The sequence below is a fragment of the Colobus angolensis genome, unplaced genomic scaffold (genome assembly GCF_000951035.1).
Source record: "Colobus angolensis palliatus isolate OR3802 unplaced genomic scaffold, Cang.pa_1.0 Scaffold504, whole genome shotgun sequence".
In the NCBI taxonomy this organism is placed as follows: domain Eukaryota; kingdom Metazoa; phylum Chordata; class Mammalia; order Primates; family Cercopithecidae; genus Colobus; species Colobus angolensis.
In genome coordinates this window covers 161353-170203 of record NW_012118533.1, presented here as the reverse complement: position 1 = coordinate 170203, position 8851 = coordinate 161353, and the positions used below count along the sequence as shown (strand labels likewise).

The window sequence follows — 8851 nt, the reverse complement described above, 5'->3', positions numbered from 1 at the left end:
CCTGTTGTTTCCTGACTTTTTAATGATCGCCACTCTAACTGGTGTGAGATGGTATCTCATTGTGGTTTTGATTTGCATTTCTCTGATGGCCAGTAATGATGAGCATTTTTTCATGTGTCTATTGGCTGCATAAATGTCTTCTTTTGAGAAGTATCTGTTCATATCCTTTGCCCACTTTTTGATGAGGTTGCTTGTTTATTTCTTGTAAATTTGTTTGAGTTCTTTGTAGATTCTGGATAATAGCCCTTTGTCAGATGAGTGGATTGCAAAACTTTTCTCCCATTCTGTAGGTTGCCTGTTCACTCTGATGGTAGTTTCTTTTGCTGTGCAGAAGCTTTCTTTCAAGTGGAGGCTAAACAAGTCTCAGAACAAGACTCTAGAAATTTGGAACTCCAAACGATTTCTAAGAATTCTATGACTTCTGGGAAATATAACACAAGAGAAAATAAACTCTGAAAATTCAAAGTGCCAGAAACTAAATTAACCAAAAGAGGCTTTGGGATTAGTGTGACTAGATTAGTTAATTCTTTCCTTTGGGCCTCATTTTAAAAAAATCTATTAATGTATGACTGAGATGCCCAGCCAGGGACTACATTTTAGTTTTGTTCTTCTTTACAAAAAAAAAAAAAATTAGAAGATAAATCTCAATAGAGGCACGGTATTGCCCTTTACCACTGTGTTCTAAGAACTTAGTTTTTTTGTTTGTGAGACTTTCAGCAATGTTAAATGACAAACAGGTGTCAGAAATCACCTTTGAATCATGGAAGGAAGTGCCTCTGACTAGGTAGGGTTGAGTACTTGAGACTCACCAGAGTATCTCTGGGAAAGGGATACAGAACACAAATGGCCAGCCCATCTCTAGTAAAGAAGGACTGATGTAACTCTGGGTTTTGAGGTTTAAGAGCAGAAGCTCCTGACCCCTAGTATGGATTCTATGAAGGAAAAACAGGTGGTGGTTTTGTGTCCATGAAGCACAGATGTGAGAAACAGCCCTGACCCAAGACTCCTGGGGCTGTGTATCAGCTAAAAGAACCTAGCACTAAAAAGATTGGCCCTAAGAAACCATGTACAGCACTCAGGGAGGGTGGTCTGAATTAGGGCAGCTAGCAGGGGAGCATGTTTTTTTAGGACTGGTATATTAATAGATAATCTTTGTCAGTGACATCATGAGGCAGCAAGAAGTAATTGCAGCATGATTATCTTACACTTGAATATGCCCTTGCTGCATCTGGAAATCTACTGCTGATTCTATCCATGACTTTTGAAGGGACATAGGTTTTGTTTTTGTTTTCTTGGTTTTGTTGTTTTTGTTGTTGCTTAACAATTGCAGAGGAGGGAAGGAGGGGGAGCCAACCAATGAAAGGTGATCATTGACTTTTTGCCAATAAGAGAGGTAAGGACTTGAGTAATTAAGTAGGAAAACAAGATATTTGACCATATTTATACCATGAATTTTGGGTGCATATCATATTGCTTACAAATAAAATGAGGAAATTGTTTTATGCACCTGAATGAATGCTGCCAAATTTTCTTAGGGTGGGAGAGTAAGAGTTGCAATCATTTACAGAAGAATGCCAGCTAATAAGTAAAGATTAAATTATGGTGTTAAAAAAATCATTATTTGAGAACTCCCTCAAAATTATGGATTCAGAAAATGGTTGAATACCTAAAACTATTGGGTAAAATGTTGTTAGGGAACAAGATACTCATATGGTCTCAGAGTGTTTTCTCTCAGATTACTTTATTTTCTAAAAACAAAGTGGAAGGGGAACACATACAATGAAGAGATTTGGTGGACACAGTCTTACTGAAGTGACCGCATGTGGTATCATCAATAATGGGGGGAAAATGACATTATGTGCCTCCAATATGAAGCGGTGGAAAGTAGGAAATACCACAATCATGAGTCAACAGCCGTATGAATCCAGACAGGGGTACATTGTGCTAGACAACTGGCCTGGACTCTTCAAAAATGTCCATGTTTTGGAAGGAAGAAATGATACAGGAATTACTTTAGATCAAAGGAAACAAAACAGATACAAGCAGATGCATTGTACGAATGTTAATTGGATCCTGGATGAAAAATCAAAAGCTCCAGAGGACTTTGTGGGGGCATTGAGGGTTTGCATATGAGCTACATATTAGTTGATAATAAAGAATGTGTTAAATTTGTTGAGTGTAGTAATGGTTTTGTGGTTATGTAGGAGAATGTCCTAGTTCTTGGGCAATACATATGGAAGTATTTAGGGTGAAAGTTATGATGTAAGCAGCTTCCACCCCAAGTTCCTCCTGTTGTCTTTATTTAAACATTTTTATAGCCTTATTGAGGTATAATCTGTATACAAAAATTGCACATAATACAACTTATTTTCAAATGGTTCAGCAAAAGTAAATAAATTAGTGTGTGTATTTATACTTATGTCTGTGTATCTATGAGAAAGAGATAATGAAAATATGGCAAAATGTTAAGCACTATAAATTTAAGTGAAGAATACATGGGTGTTAACTGTAAGTCTTCAGTAATTCTGTAGCTTTAAAATTTTCAAAATAAAAAGTGGAGACAACAGAACATTTTAATTTGCTTGCATGTTTGTTTCACAATAAGTAGTATTCACTGAACATCAAATTTTGGTTGTTGATCACTTTGTCTCTTTTATTGACTGAATGTTTCTATCAACTTTTTTTGGTGTAGATATCATAGTATAAGGATAGTTTTTAAGCCTCAAATCTCTACTCTTGGACGTTTATGTATTTTTTGTTTTTCAATGTTATTTTAACAAAACAGAGTTTAACATTTCTTCTTGTATTCAATATTGTTTGTGGCAATTTGAGACTATCTTCATAAATTCATTAGTATAGACTTAATCATAAAATATCTCTTTTTAATGTAATAATTTAAACATTATAAAAATAGCTATTATATTAAACCCCATTTTCTGAGAAATATTATGGGTTAAGTGTTAAGGCCCAATATAACAGTAATGAATATCCACTTTTTTCTTCCATAGAATCTGCTCTTATTCAACTAGCAATAGTATCCTATGTTTTCTTGGGGAAACCAATCTTTCTGAATCATCAGTGTAGTTACTGTGGAATGTGACTCTGTCCCTGGCTCCATGGAGGCTTGGCTAATCCAGCATCACATTTTCCCTGGCCCCAGTGACTGGTTCTGGGGTTGGCACATTGCTGTAGTTTGGATATGGTTTGTTCTGACCCAATTTCATATTGAAATTTGATCCCCAAGGTCAGAAGTGGGACCTAATAGAAAGTGTTTGAGTCATGGGGGCAGATCCCTCATGAACAGATTAATGCCCTCTCTTGGGGTGAGTTCTCACTCTATTAGCTCCCTCCAGAGCTTGTTGTTAAAAGAAGCCTGACACCTCATCCTCTCTGTCTTGCTTCCTCATTCCCCATATGATCGCTGCATATGCTGGCTTTCCTTCACCCTTCACGATGAGCAGAAGCAGCCTGAGTCCCTCACCAAATGCAGATGCCAGTTCCATGCTTCTTGTATAGCCTGCTGAGCCATGAGACAAATATACCTCTTTCCTTTATAAATTACCCAGTCTCAGGTATTATTTTATAGTAACACAAAATTGACCTAGATAGACACAAACGAAATCAGGCCAGTTAGTGTATTGGAACTCTTTGGAAAGAGAAGCTATATGTGTCAGAATAAATACTGGTAGCATCTAAACCTAGAACTACTGGCTGCCACCTTTATTACAGATGGTAGCCGTGGCCAGTCTAGGAGCAGGCTGCCATGATGCTGGCTGCTGTGGGCGAGGCACAGCCAGGACTGCATACTTCCTGGAATGCAGGAGCCAGGAACAGGCAGAAGCCCCACCCACATCCAAGTTGGAGGGGGCTGTAACCGCCCAGCCGCAGCTGTGGACCTAGACATTTCTGCACTGTTGGGGACCCAGGAAGCCCCTCTTACCCCTACAGGCTTAGAAATGCCTACTTTCGCTGCCTGGCCTTTCCCTGCTCCTGGCACCCACAGTGATTTTGGAGCAAAGATGAGGCCAAGCTCAGGTGCTGTCACCACCTGGCTGGGAGTGTACATGCTAGGAGGAGTGCTGACACGCCAGCCCCCTGCCACCCTGGTCTCCTCTGGACTTTGGGTTCTAATGAGCACAGGAGGGAGGCTGAGAGGTTGCTGAGGGGGGCTTGGTATAAGCCTGCAGGTGCCCTGGGCACAAACAGTTTGGGTGAACAGTAGGTTGATGGTGGAGGGAGGCAGACAGGCTTCTGGGCAGAAAGGGGCAGGTCCCTGGTGAAGCTCCACCTTCAGGCCCGGGATGGCATGAAGCCAGAGGCCCAGAGTGCCAGTTCTGTGGACCGCAGTGAGAACTTATGGTGCTTTATCTGACTTGCCCATGGCCACCCATGGACCAATCAACATGCATTTCCTCTCCTCCAAAACCCATAAAAACCCTGGACTCAACCATACTAGGCGTCAGGATGACCTTCCTGCAGAGAGGAACTACCCACTGTGTGTCTCCTCTCAGCTGAGTTGAGCAGACATTGGGAGCACCTGCCTGCAGAGAGGAGTTACCCACTGTGAGTCTCCTCTCAGCTGAGAGCTGAGCAGACATTGGGAGCACCTGCCTGCAGAGAGGAATTACCCACTGTGAGTCTCCTCTCAGCTGAGAGCTGAGCAGACATTGGGAGCACCTGCCTGCAGAGAGGAGTTACCCACTGTGAGTCTCCTCTCAGCTGAGAGCTGAGCAGATATCAGGATGACCTCCCTGCAGAGAGGAGCTCACCCACTCCAGGTCTCCTCTCCACTGAGAGCTGAACTCATTAGGATGAACTGCCTGCAGAAAGGAGTTACCCACTTTGGGTCTCCTGAGAGCTGTACTCTTAATAAAGCACCTCTTCACCTTACTCACCCTCCAGTTGTCCACATACCTCATTCTTCCTGGACATGAGACAAGAACTCATCACCTGCCTAATGGTGGAACTGAAGAGTGGTAACACAAACAGGGCTGAAACACGCCCCTTGCTCACCACGTTGTGGGTGACAAGAAGGAGAGAAGAGAGAAGGAGGGATGAGCTGTGACCCTTCAGGGAGCCCAGACCTAGGAGCACCCGAGGCAGGTCATTGACACCCTTTTTGGGGCTCTGCAGTTCCTGGCATCTCCAAGCTTCTGGGCACCACTGCATTCCCCGGTGCCCACAGTGGAAGCCACTTGTGGTATGCCTGGTGCAGCTGCAGCACCTGTGCCAGCACTGAGAGCTACCTGCCCTGTCACAGTCAGCATACCTGGCTGTGTGCAGTGGCCAGACCCCACACTCGCTAACTCATGCACCCCTTACTGCTCTGTGCCTGGCTTGCCCTTGGCAGGCATGGGACCTGGGCTGGATCCTCTGACATTACCACATATGTGGAGAGTCTGAATGAAGGTAAACCCTATAGTGAAGAAAGCCAAACTGAGAGGGAAGTCAAATCTTGTCCGTTTCATCTCAGTCTCTGGATCTAGCCATGCCTGGGCTTTTCAGTTATATGAATCGAACAATAATAATACTTTTTATTGATAAATTGTTAATTCTTGATTATTTTCCTCATTTATTATATCATCAGTAATTCTTAATAACAAGAATTTATAACAAGAACATGTTTAGTTCTTAAACCTGTTTCAATTTATTTGTAATTACTAAAGAAGCCTAAGACAATTGTATGTAAAATCATCAAATCTAGAACTCAGAATTTCAGATCTTTTCTGACCTTAACCCAGTGTTCTTTGCAAACTTAACAGAATGGCTAAGACTGGGCCATTATATCGAATAGCGCTGTCTCCTTATCTAGAAGTATAAGTGAGTTGTAAGAACCAGTGCAATTGTGTTGTTCTAGCTACATGCGTGCTTGACACTCTTCCAATTATAGATGACAAATTAATTACCAAATAAGCAAATCAGAGAATAACAACTACCGGGAGCTTTTATCATGAGAAATCTCCTGCTGAGATGGTAAAATTATTAGGCAAATAAGTGCAAGGCTAGAACTAGCATCAGAAAGGACTCAACTTACCCATCAGTTTTCTAGACAATATGTATATTTTGAAAGCATGAAGAATTATATAGTATATATATATATATTTTTAAGTCAACAAATATTTATTAAACACCTGCAGTTACTGGAAGGAGGCCATGCTGCTGGACACACTGTCAAAGTCTATCTTCTCCACAAGGTTCTTGGGCTTAATGTTCTCTTCCTGGCTACAGTGAAGATCTGCCCTGACTCATCAGCACTCCAGGTGTATTTTCTCATCCACACCTTCAGTTGGCTGTCCGACAGATACCCAGGCATCTTGGCCAGCAGCCAGCAGTCAATGTACTGATGATACCCACAACAGGGCAGATAAGCAGTCAGACAGTCTTCAAAGCCAGTTATACCTTCCAAGAGGTCCATGTTTTCATCCAAGGCTTGCCAGAAGGCCTGAAAGAGGCTGGTCTCCAGGTCCTTGAGGTACAAAATGCGTCGGATGGCCACTCTTCTTGATGTGCCTGGCCAATCATCCACTTGCACAGAGTGAAGTTGGTATGTGGTAGGTTGGTGAGGGCCTTCAGATGGATCTGGGCAGTGATCGTGGTCTGAAAAAATGCTGGGTTGGACTGGTACAGCTTCAGGACAGCTGGGTTGGCTTCCAGATCTTTGACCTGCATCTCCACATAGCACTCCAGGGTGGCGAGCTTCTCAGGATTGTTCCTGTTGATACCCTTGAGCAGCTTGCCCACACTGGTTCTCATCTGCTCAAATATCAACATAACTGCTGTCACCTTCCACAGCGAGGGCTGGAAGTGAACACTGGACTGGCACGGTGTCCTCAAATACAGCATTCTTATCACTTACTCATTTTAAGGGAGTTTGTATAAAATGCATTTTTGTTGAAAAACAAAAAGGGTTCTTTCTATTGTCATACTTGTTTTTTATAAGCTCCCATTGTATATTATATCTTGGTATATCTGAATAAGAGCACTTTTTAAAATCAGGTCTTCATTGGTAAATCCTTTCTGTATGATGGTACAGTGTATACTCCATTTTCAAACCCAGAAAAACGCATGTCCTTTTTTTATATCAGTACTTCGAATATGTGATAGACATCTTTGTGTTTTGGTGTTTCAAAAATTTTAAGGCTATGAACAGGAATCATATTTACCATCATCAATGATTATGTTCTCTTAATTAAATCATTATACTATAAAAACCTTCCAAATAGATTTGCTTATTCTAGCCTTTAGATGTGATTCAAAAATAAAAAGGAGGTTCTTGGGCGGCCACTAGTGGCCTTTTCATGCACCTAAGTTATTTCCCTGGTGGAATAAAGAGCATCAGGGGACTAAAGGAAGAAGCTGCTGCTAAGTTCTGGCCCTGAAGATAATTTGCATCTGGGTCTTTTTGTGAATTGAGTTTGAGGCACTGGGGTTGATGACTTCTAGGCCTAACCATCACTCTACAGAGACCACATCTTTGAGAATATTAGTTTCTGTGCCTAAGAATGTTTTAAAGTTCAACTACTCTCTGTAGCACTATGTTTCTTGGAGATGAACTATGGAACACTTGAATTCAAATCACCAGGAATGCTTCTTAAAAATGTAGATTTCTAGGACCCACCTAGTGCAGTGAATCAGAAACTATGGGAATGGGACCAAATTAGTACTTCTAAAATAAGTACTCACAGTTGATTCTTACCCACATTAAAGTTTGCGAAGTATTGCTGTAGGCTACATCAACTTTGAGCTACATGTAGGTGACGGTCTGGGAAACAAGCTCTAATACAAAGTCTATGGATTAAATTGTCATTCAGCTTCCTAAATATTTGATTTTATATAACATCTGGATGAGAGTTAAAAGATGCATGGTAATTTTGAAAAATAATATGCTGATTTAATAAACTAAAGAAGAAAGCTTAGAACAAAAGATTTTATGCAAATGAGAATTCAGGGCCAACTCAGTGAATGACAAGCTATTCTTTTAACTCTCCCAAATCATATTCTCTAGGTACTTTAATAGAAGAAAAAATGAAAGCACAGCTGTTTCCCTTTGCTTTTTTAATAAGTCAATTATGCCCATTTTAATTATCCAATTTAACACAACCAACAATTAAGGCATTCAGATTTTGGTGCTAACAGTCATATTAAAACAACTCAGATCCTGTCTTCCCCCTCCAAACATCTGTAAACTATAATTTATGTGATAATATAGCTACTTACTTATTGTAATTGGCAAGATAGACTAGCCATTCTTGAGGACAATGGTTTTCAACTGTGACCGCACATGAGCAACACCTGAACAAATTTAAAAACATGAACTATACCTGTATTCCATTGTCAGCCAACTACATAAAGATCGCTGGAAAAAGTGAGCGCCCAAAAATATTTTCTTAAATTCTCCAGGTGATTCTACTGTGGCTAGGCCTAGGATTCACTCCTCTGGGGCACTTCTCAGGCAGTGCCTTCTCTGACTCAATAAATGAAGTTCAGCCAAGAATAATCAGTGGAAAGATTGCCTGAAGTCAATGTTCATTACTTTCCAGGCTACCATCTTCAATTAACCCAGGTTGGCAGAATAAAAGTGGAGTGCTAGGACAGGATTGTAATGCCCTAGCAGACTTACTGTTTCCAAATTTCCCTTCTGTACTCTCATGTACTTCACGATTAGTCAATTGTATCTGTACTATTCCAACTACTACTTTGATGCCTGAAAAACAGGCTGGCATTTTTGAAAAAGAGTTCTAGATTCCTATCATTTTAAAGTGGAAAATTATCTGGTTCTTACTACCTTGCATTGGTGAATTATGAAAAAGATGTTTTAAAACTAATCTGCAGTCACTGTAAAAGATGAATA

General features: G+C 40.8%; 1 pseudogene across 1 annotated transcript; it reads right to left on the bottom strand.

The window, feature by feature from the left end:
• Nucleotides 1–6107: 6107 nt before the first annotated feature.
• LOC105524724 lies at nucleotides 6108–6771 on the bottom strand (annotated as a pseudogene). Its single transcript, XR_001003799.1, has one exon. The product of XR_001003799.1 is annotated as a eukaryotic translation initiation factor 3 subunit K pseudogene (transcript).
• Between the last annotated feature and the right edge of the window lie 2080 nt (nucleotides 6772–8851).